The 15750-nt window shown below is 45.8% G+C and overlaps 1 long non-coding RNA gene across 1 annotated transcript in view; it reads right to left on the bottom strand.

The window, feature by feature from the left end:
• Positions 1–15668, bottom strand: part of LOC142771647 (uncharacterized) — a 315367-nt gene extending 299699 nt beyond the window's left edge. Inside the window, exon 1 of the long non-coding RNA XR_012886044.1 lies at positions 15344–15668. This is a non-coding gene — a long non-coding RNA (uncharacterized LOC142771647). The remainder of the gene's footprint in view (positions 1–15343) is intronic.
• Positions 15669–15750: the final 82 nt, after the last annotated feature.

Raw genomic sequence — 15750 nt, 5'->3', positions numbered from 1 at the left:
GTTCAGTAATTGCTTTAGTACATGGCAATATTAGATGGCGGTTGAGTACATACCACCATTATTAAAAGCCTGTCGTAACAGTAAACCAGTGGTACGACCATTTCCACTGCAATGCTTCATCTCATGCTGACCAAGTTAGTTTGCGAAATGGAGGAGTAATTCAAAGTAGATACGCCTAAAATGCGCTCTTTGCATATTAATGTTCGTTTCCCTTTACATTCAAAAGGGAGACTGGACGTGTTGGTTAAGGTTTAATATCTAAAGCAGTCGAACATACTGAGTGCCTTGTTCTGTGGTCTTTGTATGGTGCTTGCATCTTTCGCGTTTTGATAAATATTAACTGCACATTCTTTCGAATTGTTATTGTTTACAAAAACTGATCGTTTCGTGTATCTTGCCACCCAAAGCTGCTCATCGCGAAAAAGGGTGCGGAACGAACATGGCGATAGATAGTTAAAAAACGCAGTTCCTGAATCAAACAAAGTTTAAAATCCACGAAAAATGGTTCCTCCGACTTTGGCAATAAATTATTTCCAACCATGTTTCGCACCTGAGCGAGTGGCCCGACATAACACAGGCACGCTTTCGCGAAAAAGAGAAAGAATCGAGAGACATCACTTCGGCATCCATCTTACCCCCAATGTGCTATAGAATGCATATAGGCGCAGACATGTCATTTGTCCATCTTTGATAAACAGCTTCACATTACTCTTACTGTCGCATCTGCTCTATCTGGTTAGACCCAGACACAATGCTCCTCTAGTCAAGCTTTAAAAAAAAAAAGAAGACTGATGACCAAGTGTGCGTTCAATCGACAACTCCCAAACGTGTCGTTCCGAAACGCGCTCTTTTCAACAAACACAGCAAGTTTGCAAAGGACTATATACATGCACTTCAACAACGTGTAATGCATAAACTGAGTTTTGCAAGAAGGGATGAGCAGTGCAACGCATTTTTGTCTCGAGCACGCCACGCCACTATTGTATTATGACAAATGTGCGTGAATATGCAGTGCCGTCTCGATAAAAACAACCGAGAGTCGCGCCGACTTAACAGGACGAATCTGCTGTTCGAGACAGCGAAGCCACAAGGGAACGCGAGCGCGCGAAGTACTGTGAGAAGAAGGGGCAGTGGAAGGTGCCGTGTCATCTCGAGGTAGAAGCAGCACCCTACCTAAGGAAAAAGGAGTCGTGTGTATCTGAACGCCCTGTTAATTTATCATGTCTGCTGCTGGTATTCTGACAAAGTCGACACCTGTGTGGTATCCTCAGTGCCATATTGATATGATTGATTGATATGTGGGGTTTAACGTCCCAAAACCACTATATGATTATGAGAGACGCCGTAGTGGAGGGCTCCGGAAATTTAGACCACCTGGGGTTCTTTAACGTGCACCCAAATCTGAGCACACGGGCCTACAACATTTCCGCCTCCATCGGAAATGCAGCCGCCGCAGCCAGGATTCGAACCCGCGACATGCGGGTCAGCAGCCGAGTACCTTAGCCACTAGACCACCGCGGCGGCGCTGCCATATTGATATCTTTGTTTATTTACAGTGATTAGTCACTATGCTTCACAATATTTATTGATTGCGTATTTGAGGCTGTCTTTAAGAATAGAGGAGGAGGAGCAGGAGGAGGAGATAGGCGAAGGAAAGGCGGGAAGGGGAACCATACGCGCGTCCCGTTTGCTTTCCTGCGCTGCGCTGGGGAAAGGGATTACGAGAGAGAAAGGTAGGGAGACAGAAAAAATTACACTACATAAAAAACACGAGAGCTTAAACTAGACTGCGGCGTTCGATGGCAACGGACGCAGGACTTTAGATGTATTACGTTCCACGGTGCATCGTTGGTTCCCGGTGCTGACAGAAGGCTTGCAAGCATTTGACGTAGAACATCGAGTACCTGTTGTACGCCCTCCATGCGTTGTGACTTCAGCCTGCCGACGAACACTCGAAGTGTGTCTAACAGAGATTGGAGATCATCCAAGATTTATTTGTCTTCTTCTGGTAACCTGTCCGTCGGAGACTCAGGATTCACTCTTGCCGGGGTGCGCCGTGAGTCCTCATGTCGCTGAGACTTCGGCAATGGAGGCCGAACTGCGTCAGTTGTGCCCATGATGGTCTCGTTTGTATACCGACTATCATATGTGTTTCTCGTCATTGTAAGCTGGTAATTACCGATGCGATTCGAAAGGTTAGCTTTCAAATTACTTTTTTAAAGTAAAGCTGGTGTGGTTTGTGATTCGGTAAAACTTCGGCGATTAACAAGCACCGGCACTGTTCGCGAAAATGACGTTATTTTGTTTTCCCCCGCGGTTGTGCAGCGGGAGCTTCAGCATTCGTGAAAAAAAAAAAAGAGGTTTTCATGCTTAGTTTGCGGGAGCATGCCCAAAATGTGGGCTGGAAAATTAACTTACCGAAACTGCGTCGTCTTCGGCTCCTCTGACAAAGCCGCGCTCGGCTCCGACGGAAGTTTCTTAAACGACAAGTGGCAATATTACGCCGGTGCATACGGTATATAAAGTAGCCGGCTTAGGAGAGAGGGGCGGGGTGAATTGTTGGACGCGAAAGAAATTACCGACTCGTGTGACGGTGCGTTGAAAAATGACAAGAGAGAGTGAAAGAAAGAGGAAGAGAAAGCAACGCACGTCATAACACAGAACACGTAAAAAAACCATATACCATAAAGCGAGAAAGAATTCGCAGGCGCTTGAAATTTCTTCGCGAAGGCTTACGCGCTTATGAATACCTTACGACATCCCTGTACCATCTCCCTTTCTTTTTCATTCCTTTTTTTCCCATTACGCTGTTTATGAAGAGGGTGCACATGCGCATTTATTTCAATAAAGCCTCGTTGACAATGCTCGCAGCTATCTCTGTTGACGCCACTGCCTTCCCATGTGGGAAGGCTTTTGTTCTCTCCTTACACCGAAGCGAGTGGGGGGGGGGAGATGGAACTTGGTATAATGAATCGCGAACAGGCTGGTAATTACCCCATTCAGAGAAAGAACGAACACCAAGATATTACAAGGCGCCTGCACGTCTTTCTTTGTTTTCCTTTAATTAACATCAGTGTAATGAATGAACGTGGCTGTACAACGTGCGTAGCCCGGGGATGAAGACAAGAACTTGCATGCACGATTCGCGTTGACGCCCATTGTTCGCGGTTTCAAATTGGTGTGGATAAAATACCGACCGGAATGAAAAAATCGGAAATAGAGAGTGTGTATGCCACCGGGAATGTGCTTTGCTCTTTGTGCCTTTTGCACCAGGGTAAGTTATCACGCGTGGCCGTATAACATGCGTGTTTGCCATTCAGTACGTCTTCATTATACAGCACTGCAGAGCTGTTGTGGTCGAGCCTTGCCGATTATCGCAGATAGGTAATGGTCATCGTCGTGGGCCAGCACGCACTCGATCATCACCCAAGAACTCTATGCAGATGAATAAGAAAAGATACTGAAACGTGCACCTCCTGGTCAGTGCTTGCGGTACGTGTGTTTTCTTTCTACTTTTAATTAGGCTAGTAGGTGGAGTATTGTGATTTGCTGAATTTCTGAGCCACATACACACTCAAGGTGTTGTATACGATTGACCTGTTATGATCGTGGTTGGCGATGGTCGTATATATAGAAATACAAAAAAAGAAAGACAGAGACGAAGGAATAGAAAGACAGAATCAAAGAAAGAAAAGAGAGCAAGCACAGCTTTGTTGATAGTGTAGTATAGTATAGCAAGCGGTTGGAAAGATGTCGGTGAGGGGGTAAGTGCCTAGTGTCACGCAGTTTATTTCAGTACAGACCTACTGTAAGGCCGAGGAACGCCAGAAGAGCGAGGAACGCCAACAGGCCGAAAATACAAAACAAACGCCAGCTCGGGTCGCGCGCGCGCACCAACGCTGTGGCTTGCCGTTTCATGCTGCTTCGTCGTCGTTCGCATAGTTCCCTACACTAGCCTGGTCTGTACAAACTATAGTCGGTTACAACCGTTAAATGCAACCAAGGAGGCTCAACCAAGGATGTTTTGGGGGCGAAGCTCCCTGAGCCGCGGGTCCTGCGTCGCGATGTATGTAGTAGTAGTAGTAGTAGTAGTAGTAGTAGTAGTAGTAGTAGTAGTAGTAGTAGTAGTAGTAGGCCACCTCCACGACCGGACTAGAGAAGTGGCACGCGCGCACCCTTTTCAAATAAAGAGGAAACCCGCACCCGTTAATCATACATAAAAAGATAGTTGTTTCTGATGAAATAACACACAGAGACGTGAATTTGGAACTTAATCTTAATAAAATTGCATTGAATTCGTTGCTTACTAAAAAAATTGCCCGCAGATTCCCTCGGGGGAACACTGAGGAGGATGCGGACCATATAATTGGTTAACGGGGTGTTAAAGTGCGACTTACTTGGGTCGATGGCTAAATTGGTTAACGTGGTTGTGAAATGGGGTGTTAAATTGCGACTTACTTGGGTCGATGGCTAAATTGGTTAACGTGGTTGTAGGAGGGGGTGTTAAATGAGTGAACACGTACACACGTATGCGAAAGGGCGGCGCTGGTCGAAGGGACGTCGATCATTGTGTTTGTGGATTCGTTGGAATTCATTTCACCGCGACCTTGGACGTCGACGCGCCGTACAAACCAACCGACGAGCGGCAACTGAGCGAGCGAGCGCCGACCTTGAGTATATATACAGCACGACGGCGCATGTACTGTCAGCTCTTGAATGTTCTCGAAGCGCGACGCCACATGCGCGTCCACTGGAGAATCAGGAGAATTGTAGGTGTCGAACGCGGTGTGTAGAGGAGGAAGGGTGCACAGATGGTGGAGGAGTGAAGCGCGCGCGGTGTGTAGAGGAGGAAGGGATGCACAGATGGTGGAAGAGTGGGCGACGGCGCGACGGCGCATGCGCGCGCGTCAGCTGTCGAATGTTCGAGAAGCGGTGCGGACGGCGCACTACAAGGCGCGAGTATAAGATGCTCCGCATCTAAAAAAAACTTAAACCAGAAGGACGCACTTTGAGCACTATCTGACCAAAAAAGTTGCAACGTGAATCTTGCTGGGCGTAACATCCTTTGTTTAAGCCAACGATCCAATCAAGCGATGCTCTAGGTATTACGCTACGGCGTTTGCCACAAAAGTCAACTGTGTGAGGTCCAAGGGACGGCCTTCAGCTCTCCCACAGTAGAGTAGCGACTACTGTAAATTGTTACCCACTTTTGCTAAACACAACACGAAACGCTGGTGTTTTAGTCGGTGGACTGACCATGTAATGTACGCCCACTTTTTCTAAACACGCACCCACAAGACGGCTGTATGCTCTTCCATAGTAGAGTACCCAGTACCCTAAATTGTTGCACACTTTTTTTTGTTTTTTTTCTCTATCTACCCCCTCTCTTGCCCCTACTTCCCCGCCCACAGCGCTGGGCAGCAAACCAGATGCCGATATCTGGTTAACCTCCCGGCCTTTCATTTCTCACTCTCTCTCTCTCTGCACACTTTCAGGGGCAAAGCTCCTTATAGCGGCCCACAGGTCTCCCGTAGTATGTAACAAATATAACATTTTGACCTCCAAGGTGGTGCCGGTGAGAGACTTGTTCTGGGCGTTGTTGAACAATAAAAAACAGTGCTTAATGTACATGTCAATGGCTGCTAATGGGGAATGAGAGACAGGAGCATTCGGCTTTTAGTTAACGCGCAGGCTGCGATCACGATTAGCGTCATTGGCATGTACATTGAGCACTATCTGACAAGAAAGGGTTGCTACGTTAAACTCGCTGGGTGTAACCTCCTTAGCTTCAGAAAGGTTTAGCGAGCGTTCAGCCGCAGTGCCATGAACACAATGAACTAGTATATACCATGAATGAACTCGAGGTGGTTAAAAATGGGAAGTAGATACGAAGCGCAAGCCGTAAGAAAGTAAAAGCCGAATTCTCCGCCTCTCATTTCCCATTAGCAGCCATTGGCATGTACATTGAGCACTATCTGACTGAAAAAGTTTGCTACGTCATACTCGCTGGGCGTAACCTTTTTGGTTTTCGAAAGGTTTAGCGAGCGTTCGGCCGCAGTGCCATAAATACAGCGAACTAGTATATACCATGAACTCGAGGTGGTTAAAGGTGGGAAGTGGACCCGAAGCGCAAGCCGTAAGAAAGTGTGCGTGTTCCACCTCTCGTTTAGTCCTTGGAATGTCCGCTGGATGGCAGTGCTTCTATATGGAGAATATATGATGAAAAGATGCGAGATGGTGGTACTTGGAGTGTTGAATAGATGGACGAACGGACACATAGACAGATGCATGGATGGACGCATGAACGGACGCAGGGGCGGCTGCATGGGCGAACGCACGGACGGACGCACGAACAGACGCACGCATGGACGGGCTGATGGACGCATGGACGGTCACACTGACGGACGCATGGACGGACGGAAGCAAGAACGAATGAACGGATGAATTCTTCGCCTCACTCTCCATCATTCACTCCGTGGATATGCTGGCATTTTTTTTTCTAAGCACACGAACGCTAAAAAGTTCGTTTTGACTTGTCTATGTAGGGACGGCTGCTGCTTCTCCCCTAGTAGAGTGTCAACTCTAAATCGTTTAACATTGATTTTCTAATCACAGGTTTTGAGCCACGGAGAGTTATAAAATTGGCGTTAAGTAATATCAAATTTGGCATATTGAAGCTAGCGAAACGGCCGCAAGACCATCATCAGTGTGGCATGTAGTCATGTTTTTACATGACATGCATGTCAAGATTTTTATGTATGGATGTGTAATTTACCTATGTCGTCCGTTCCCGTCACATAATACCGAATTTGGTATATGTGGAGCTAGCTAAACGGCCGGGAGTGCATCATGAGCGTAGCATGTAGTCATGTTGTTACATGACACGCATCTCATGTTTATTATGTTTGCACCAGTCACATAACTTTGTCATTAATTGACGTACTGTAGTCCTAACTTGGTATACGTGACGCAAGTGAAACGGCCGCGAGCGCATTACGAGCGTGGCATGCAGTCATGTTGTTACATGACACGTATGCCATAATTTTTATGGTGGGGTCTGTCGCTTGTGTTCACCATGCCATAATGTCATACCATACCAGTTTTGCTACATGCCATGTGAACGAAACCACCGTAAGAGCTGCGGGACCATGAAATGTAAATCATGACATTCATGACATTCATGTCATGATTTTCGTAATACGAATAGTCAAATGTGTTCTTCATACAGTCATGTTTTGTCATACCAACTTTGGTAACGATACCATCGTCGAAACGGCCAAGATAGCTAAAAGACGGTGGCTGCAGACAGACAGACAGACAGACAGACAGACAGACAGACAGACAGACAGATAGATAGATAGATAGATAGATAGATAGATAGATAGATAGATAGATAGATAGATAGATAGATAGATAGATAGATAGATAGATAGATAGATAGATAGATAGATAGATAGATACGCTCAATGTCGCCGAAGTTCATCAAGAAATGCTTCGCAATTAAAAACACCGGTACTGTAGCGGGCGCGCGCATTCTTTCCCGCAATATCGCTGGGAGCATGCAGTTTGCCCAACGCAGTTTTGTTGGTGGCGAAATAAAGCGGTTTGCATTCACCCGCCCGTTCGGCTGTTCTTACTTCAGACAAGACAGGTTATCAGCGAGAAGTGACAAGATCAGCCATACCACGATCACGTCACACCGGCTTTTTGTACGCGTGACAGGCAGATACGGCTCATATTCTGCATGCACCTCAGGACAAACAGTGCATTGATTGATTGATTGATTGATTGATTATATATATAAGGGTTAAACGTCGCAAAACCACCATATGGTTATGAGAGACGGCGTAGTTGAGGGCTCCAGAAATTTTGACCACCTGGGGTTCACAGAACAACCAGTGCATCAGAGGGTACTCACGTGCGATTGTTTTATCTGTAATGATAATAATTGTTGGGGTGTAACATCTCGAAAATCACCATATGATTATTAGAGACGCCGTAGTAGAGGGCTTCGGAAATTTCAACCACCTGGGGTTCATAGAACAAACAGTGCATCAGAGGGTACTCACGTGCGATTGTTTTATCTCTAATGATAATAATTCTTGGAGTGTAGTGTCTCGAAAATCACCATATGATTATTAGAGACGCCGTAGTCGAGGGCTCCGGAAATTGCGACCACCTGGTGTTCATAGGACAAACAGTGCATCAGAGGGTACTCACGTGCGATTGTTTTATCTCTAATGATAATAATTGTTGGGGTGTAATGTCTCGAAAATCACCATATGAATATTAGAGACGCCGTAGCAGAGGGCTTCGGAAATTTCAACCATCTGGTGTTCATAGGACAAACAGTGCATCAGAGGGTACTCACGTGCGATTGTTTTATCTCTAATGATAATAATTGTTGGGGTGTAATGTCTCGAAAATCACCATATGAATATTAGAGACGCCGTAGCAGAGGGCTCCGGAAATTTCAACCACCTGGTGTTCATAGGACAAACAGTGCATCAGAGGGTACTCACGTGCGATTGTTTTACCCCTAGTGATAATAATTGTTGGGGTGTAACGTCTCGAACATCACCATATGATTAATACAGACGCCGTAGTCGAGGGCTCCAGAAATTTCGACCGCCTGGAGTTATTTTCATGTGCTCATAAATCTCAGCACACGGGCCTCAATCATTCGCGCTGCCGTCGAAAGGTTGGGCGCCGCGGCTGGTATTCGAACCCATGACTTGGGGGGTCCGCAGCCGAGTGTCTCAGCCATTAGACCACTGAGGCGGGTTTGTTATCTTTTTGCTTGCGCATGCTGTAGGATCGAATCCCGGCTGCGGCGTCTGCATTATCGATGGAAACGAAAATGCTGTGGGCCTGAGTGCTCAGATTTGGGTGCACGTTATAAAGAACTCCAGGTGCTCAAAACTTCTGGAGCCTTTCACAGTACGGCGTATCTTATAATCATATGGTGGTTTGGGAACGTAAAATTTTACTTATCATCAGCATCACGTAGACAATGTATATTTTTGTCTGTAGTAGACGCTGGAAAATGTAGGGAGAACTGCAAATAGTCGACATAAAACAAATGCGAGCGCAATTAAGAACACTGCTTTGAGCATTTAGGAAAAGAGCAAACCAAGGATGGTAAACGAAGAATCTACTAGAAAAAAATAGCAAATGCGATTACAAAAGTAAGAAAAGTAAAAAAAAATAAAATCAGCGAACTTGTCATGTCGGGAATGTAAATATTGTGAAACAAATGCTAATTATTTGTTTTATAAGTAATAACGATGGAGACTCCTTAAAGTTCAGAGAGACGCCGTTCCGAGTCGACAATTATGTGAAATGACCTGAGTGTTTTCTATAATTAGAGCATACTAATGACAATAGAAAATTGCTTCTGAGCTTCGAAATATGCGTGGTTTAAGTTGATGAGACTATAGCACCCGCTGATCTACCGATCGCAGGTTTCATATCTACGATGTCTAGATTTCTTTGTCTCGACATTGCCACAAATGGTACTGCCTTCGTAATTCGGTATTTTTCAATTATCAGCGTCGTAGAACGGGACGGCTTTAAGCTCTCCCATAGTAGTGTACCTGTAGTACTCTAAATCGTTACCCACTTTTTCTCAATACAGAGAGCTTGTCGCTCCTCCCATTACACAGTATATTCTAAGTAGTCGAACGTTTTTTTTTCTAAAAACATTGGTTACTAAAGCGAAAACAATGAATGTTTCTTCAAACTCAGAAGCGACCCTCGGTGGCGCCAACACGACCGATGCGAAAAAAAAAATCGCAGCGTATCCACAGAATGAATGATGATGAGTGGGATGAAGCGTCTGTCAATCCGTCCGTCCGCCCGTTCATGCATAAGTCCATCCGAATACATGCCCCCGTTCGTGCGTCCATCTGTCTGTCTGTCTGTCTGTCTGTCTGTCTGTCTGTCTGTCTGTCTGTCTGTCTGTCTGTCTGTCTGTCTGTCTGTCTGTCTGTCTGTCTGTCTGTCTGTCCATCCGTGTGTCCGTCGGTCCATCTTTTGAACACTTCAAGTACCGCCATCTCGCTTCTTTTCATCATATACTCATCATATACAAGTACCGCCATCCAGCGGAAAACCCAAGGACTAAACAAGAGTATGTACCACATTCTAGCTGTCAGCGCTTTGTTAACACCGAGAGCGTGATAGCAACGCCATGCCAAGTTTTTCGTAACATGTGGACATGCGGATATGTTCCCGAGGGTGGGTATGGGCCACTGGTAGGCGCGTATGTGCCACATGTTACGCACTACGACAACGGGGCACGCACAAGCCACGCCATAAGGAGCTTCGCCCCTAAAAACTTGGATCATCTTCCCCTAAACTGAACCATGTGTAGATGAGAAGGAGCGGGCACTAACGCTTACACCGGCGACGACGTTGACGATAGCGCTCATCAAGCGAAATCAAAGTAAAGATGCCCTTGACTGAATTCCGAAGGTGTTATTCAGTGACTACATATACGGAGTGGACAGTGAACGGTTGTGCAGCACGAGAAGTCATGTTTGTTTGTTTTATCTAGGAACCTTAGAGAAAGGTGGATGGGAGAGACCGTTTTGTAGGTGTCTTCCTGGGTCAGCACAAGACGCGAGCATGCGCAGTGGCGGTGTACGGAGGGACAGCGTTACACAGGCTATTCAAAGAGCTGCATCTCATCTAAAGAAAAAAAATGCGATGCGATGCTGTCACACATACTATTACCATGATGTGACAGGCCGCCAACATATATGTGACGTCAGTATGACGCCACAAAATAAGATTTTTTAGTCAAGAGGGAGCCTATTACAGAGACCATACGTGTGCGCACGGAGGTTGGGGAGAGAGGAAATGATGGGGAGGGCGCAAAGTCAGCCCCATACATTGATATAACAGGTAGGGAGGACGCTGCGAGAACCCCCCCCCCCCCGCCCTTTCTCCAGCGGAACCACGCGCACGCTAATAATAATTCATTGCGGGGTTATAAAGCCCCAAAACCACCTTATGATTATGAGAAGCCGTATCGGAGGGCTCCGGAAATTTCCACCACTTGGGTAAATATAAGCACACGAGGCTCAAGCATTTTCGCCCCCATAAAAAAACGCAGCCACTGCGTCCGGGATTCGATCCCGAGACCTGCGGGTAAGGATATATCTGCTTTAGCTACTGTATCACCATGGCGGATACCCTGCGCACACTTAAAATGGGAACACTGCAAAACCATTTGAACTGCAAGATGTCTCCAGTCTCGAAACCAACGCAATCTCACATCGGGTCTTAAAAGCTTTCGGGTCGAATAATTGCCGCCGTCGAAAAAAAAAATGAAAAAGGTTTTCGTCTTCCAGTCGTCATAGACCGAATGCCTAAGAAAACGTGTGCATTTTAAAGCGTTCACGCTCAATGGGACGAGATTGCATTTGCGGTCTTGACACGATGTGCTGCACCCAGCACGACTGCAGGGCAAATACTTCATATTTCCTATCTCCTCTTTACTGCCGTCGTTTTCTGTCGTTCGCTGTGCCTGCGCTTCGCTCTCTCCTTCCTCTACATCTTTACCTTTTAATCCTATCCTTTTAATCCCTCCTTTAACCCCACCCCTCGTGAGTTGCTGTTGAGGTGTCCTCCCCCTTGAGAACCAGTTACGGGGCTCACTTTTCTCTTCTATTCATTTGCAATCACTCTCTCACAATACTACCCGTTCTGACACTCACAGATTGAAGCAATTACGCGGTAAAAATTATCAGAGTCGGGCTCGCTGCGTGCCACCTTCATAATTTGAAATGTATCAAAAAAATCACCACCCAAACAATCCATACAAATGGCTAACCAGGGTAAGCTGGAGAGTTCCGCCCCGGTGTTTAGCAGTGGGTGCAGCCAGACGCTGCTCTGAAGCCTTTCACAATTATTGGTTACGTGTCCACGCTTCTCAATGAGATTAGACGTACGTTTGTCTTGGGTTTACCACAGTGTTTATTTCCCATGCCGCACCTTGTGCCTCGCATCACCACAGTCATGAAAGAGTGTAATGAGTGGTTAAATATGTTTGGCAGTGTATTAATCACAGTGGTTGTTCCAGAACAAGAGATGGTCACAGACGTCGCAGCCGAAGACAAGGTTTCGCTGAAGAAACTCCCGGCGAAAGCCAGGGTGAACGCGCACTGGCAGTCATCAAACGTCGACGCCGCAACGCCACCTTGTTGCAAGCGTTTGACTTCGCGAGCTAACTCACAACGCAGCCAATAGAATGCGTGCTTGGGTTCGACGCTGCGACTGACGTAACTGATAACGCAGCCGACGGAGACCACCCACGCCACCGCTGCCGGACGATTTTTCGTTTCCCTTGGCCATATGCAGCTTTCGCTGTAAAAACGCAGCGCAGTGCGCTATATATATACGCAATTTCTGTTAATGAAAACCGTCAAATAATGAAGCTGTGGAAAAGAATAGGTAAACTAATTGCACCACTTCAAGTTTATTGAAATACTTATAAAACAGATGTGAAGAAAGTAAGCTCAACTAAAAAACCACTTGCCACCGGCAGGTATCAAACCTGCAACCTTCAGATTACGCGCCCGATGCTCGTATTGACTGAGCTACGGTGGCGGTTGTTCCTTTGTCCCATTATCGGGTGTTTCCCGTCCGTGCATGCCTGGGGCTGTTAGCCAAGACAGAGAGAAAAAGAGACAAAAGAAAAAGACAGGGAGGTTAACCAAGAAGAAGGAGAAGAATTGATTGATAGATATCTGGGGTTTAACGTCCAAAAACCACCGTATGTTTATGAGGGACGCCGTAGTGGAGGGCTCCAAAAATTTCGACCACCTGGGGGTTCTTTAACGTGCACCGAAATCTGAGCATACGGGCCTACAACATTTCAGCGTCCATCGGAAATGCAGCCGCTGCAGCCGGGATTTGAACCCGTGACCTGCGGGTCAGCAGCGGAGTACCTTAGCCACTAGACCACCACGGCGGGGCGAAGAAGAAGAAGACTGCTTCCTACCTTGCACAGGGGTGAAGAAATAAGAGCCGAAAAGAAGCTAGGGATATATATATATATATATATATATATATATATATATATATATATATATATATATATATATATATATATATATATATATATATATATATATATATATATATGTATATGTATATAAAACAAAGAAAAAATAATAATGCACACCCATGCAGGGCTTTTGGAACAGAGTTGTTTGGAGAAACGAGTAGAACACTGTGACGGCGAGTACGCAACATTTTAACACGATAGCGTTAAAGTGCTCGTTTCGCAGAAATTCTGGTGTTGTCGTCGGTGTCGTTAGTTGTGAACAAAAAATCATTTTTGTGTGACCAAAAAGTTGAGAAAGATAAAAATAAATTAAATAATAAAAAAGCCTGAGCCTGAGTGTGGATCGAACCCGCGTCGTTAGCATGGCAAGCAGCGGGTGCTCTACTACACAGCCACGCCTTTGCTTGTAAATACAGTGAAAATAACGTACTCTGCTTGGAAATGTTGTGGAAGCAACTTTCATGCTTAACAAACGTGTGCGTCCAGTATGCATGCTTTACAATACAACATGAAATATTGCCGTAATAATGCGTGGTACAAAAGTGGCAGGCAGGCAGGCAGGCAGGCAGGCAGGCAGGCAGGCAGGCAGATAGATAGATAGATAGATAGATAGATAGATAGATAGATAGATAGATAGATAGATAGATAGATAGATAGATAGATAGATAGATAGATAGATAGATAGATAGATAGATAGATAGATAGATAGATAGATAGATAGATAGATAGATAGATAGATAGATAGATAGATAGATAGATAGATAGATAGATAGATAGATAGATAGATAGATAGATAGATAGTTTTGTCTCACTCATCATCATTCACTCCGTGGATATGCTGCAGGTTTGGATCCTTCCGGAGGCCAGTAGTAATTTAATCCCTTTTGCTATCTTCATGTTTATATCACGTTCAGTACAGTGCACTTAAAGCAGTACAATTACCAACGTCTATAGGTTCCTTGGCTTCACTGCATATGGACTTTCATTGAGGTTGTGTCAAAACAAAGAAACGAGCCCTTAATTTTCGTTCCGTTATTTCGGCTATATATGCAGCCTATAGCACCGAAGGTGCAGAGGTTAATAGCTCGAGGACGCGGGTTTGGATACCTCGCCATGACGGTCACACTTTGATGGCGAGCGAATGACAAAAGTACCCCATGATCTTGATATTGATGTACGCGTAGAGGAACCATAAGTGGAAAACAACAATGGGCAGTTTCTGCACAACGGCATGCCTTATTTGTTATTGTGTTTGTGGTGAACAAATCCTAGGGATATTTCTTACTTTGTCCACTTCATAATATAAGTTCCAAATCATGACGGACGAAATACAAATGCATGAAGTAAGAGGGTAAGTTGGGCCAGTTCGTTAGGATCCATCGTGAGCTTACCACGCAACACCAGAAAAAATACAGGACAGGGAAGGAGCAAAAGAGAAAAGCGCCGTATTTTCTTTTTTTTCTTTCTCTTTTGCTCTTTCCCTGTCCTGTATTTTTTCTGGTGTTGCGCTGTAAGTAAGTTTACAAATGCATGACACTGAAATTCCGAATGCAGAACGGTTAATACAAATGCATAACGCTGAAAGTTTCACCACAATTTATAGCGCGAACGAGTGACCAGGGATAACAGGTCTTCGCTGTAAGCGACTACAGCACATCCGCATATTCAACGTCAGGTGTTTTAGGGGTGAGAAAAAATTTCTCGCTGCTGAGATGACGCGCAAGAATCAGGCAAGAACTAAGCAATAATGAAAAAGACCAGTTGGGAATAAAACAAGCCAACCGATTCCAAGCGAATGACAAAGAACGGTGAGCGCTACGATCTTTTGTAGTATTCCCAAGGGACGGCTTCATGCCCTCCCATAGTTGAGTACCAAGTACTCGAAATCGTTAAACATTGTTTCTAAACACCCGTCCTCCCTTTAAACTAGAAGCGGTACGCTATGGCGTTCTTAGAAATCATACCTGGCCCCGTTTCCAGCATGCAAACACCGTGTCGCGCGTGCTTGATAGATGCACTTTTTGTACGCAGTCGGAATATCACCTAGGTAGAGTGGCCAGTAGGACTTTTCAGCCACCGTTTTGTGCAACAATATGTGGAGACCAACGTCGTAATTATAGCAAACGTATTCGCACTGCATACTATAGGTTCCTGTGAGGTAGCAGCTTCGGGTAGTGACGCCGTCCGGAGTCAAGCGCTCTACCACTCTAAACAAGCCTGGTTCAGGCCGCATGCGAGGCTTCTAATGAGAGCTCCAAAATCATTTACCTGTTTCCAGGAACTGCAGCCAGAACCATTTATGCTGTCCTCCCTCGTAACTGTTGACGGGACCAAATTCCACAGGTTTGGTGAGGGCACGCAGCGCCAGGTGCATTTGTTGCAAACACCGAAACAGTCCAGAAAATCCAAGGGATCACTATAAAAAATCTCATGCCAAGGGTGGATGGGGCTCAAGGAATGCCTAGCACCGCAAATGCGTCCAGACGAAATGCCTCCGCGCTACGCCGAAGCATAGCGACAATCGTCGCGTCTTTCGGCGAAAAGCGCGCCTAAACGCGCAAGCCAAACGTTACAACAAAATCGGGGAATCTTGCCGCCATGGCAACCGGCGCGACGGTCGGCTCGCTTATCACGGCCGGTATCGGTCCGATGCGTTTCGCTTTGTCAGCGCCTGC

This window comes from Rhipicephalus microplus, chromosome 9, assembly GCF_043290135.1.
Source record: "Rhipicephalus microplus isolate Deutch F79 chromosome 9, USDA_Rmic, whole genome shotgun sequence".
Taxonomy (NCBI): Eukaryota; Metazoa; Arthropoda; class Arachnida; order Ixodida; family Ixodidae; genus Rhipicephalus; species Rhipicephalus microplus.
The sequence above is the reverse complement of the archived record's forward strand: the minus strand, read 5'-3'. Positions and strand labels throughout refer to the sequence as shown.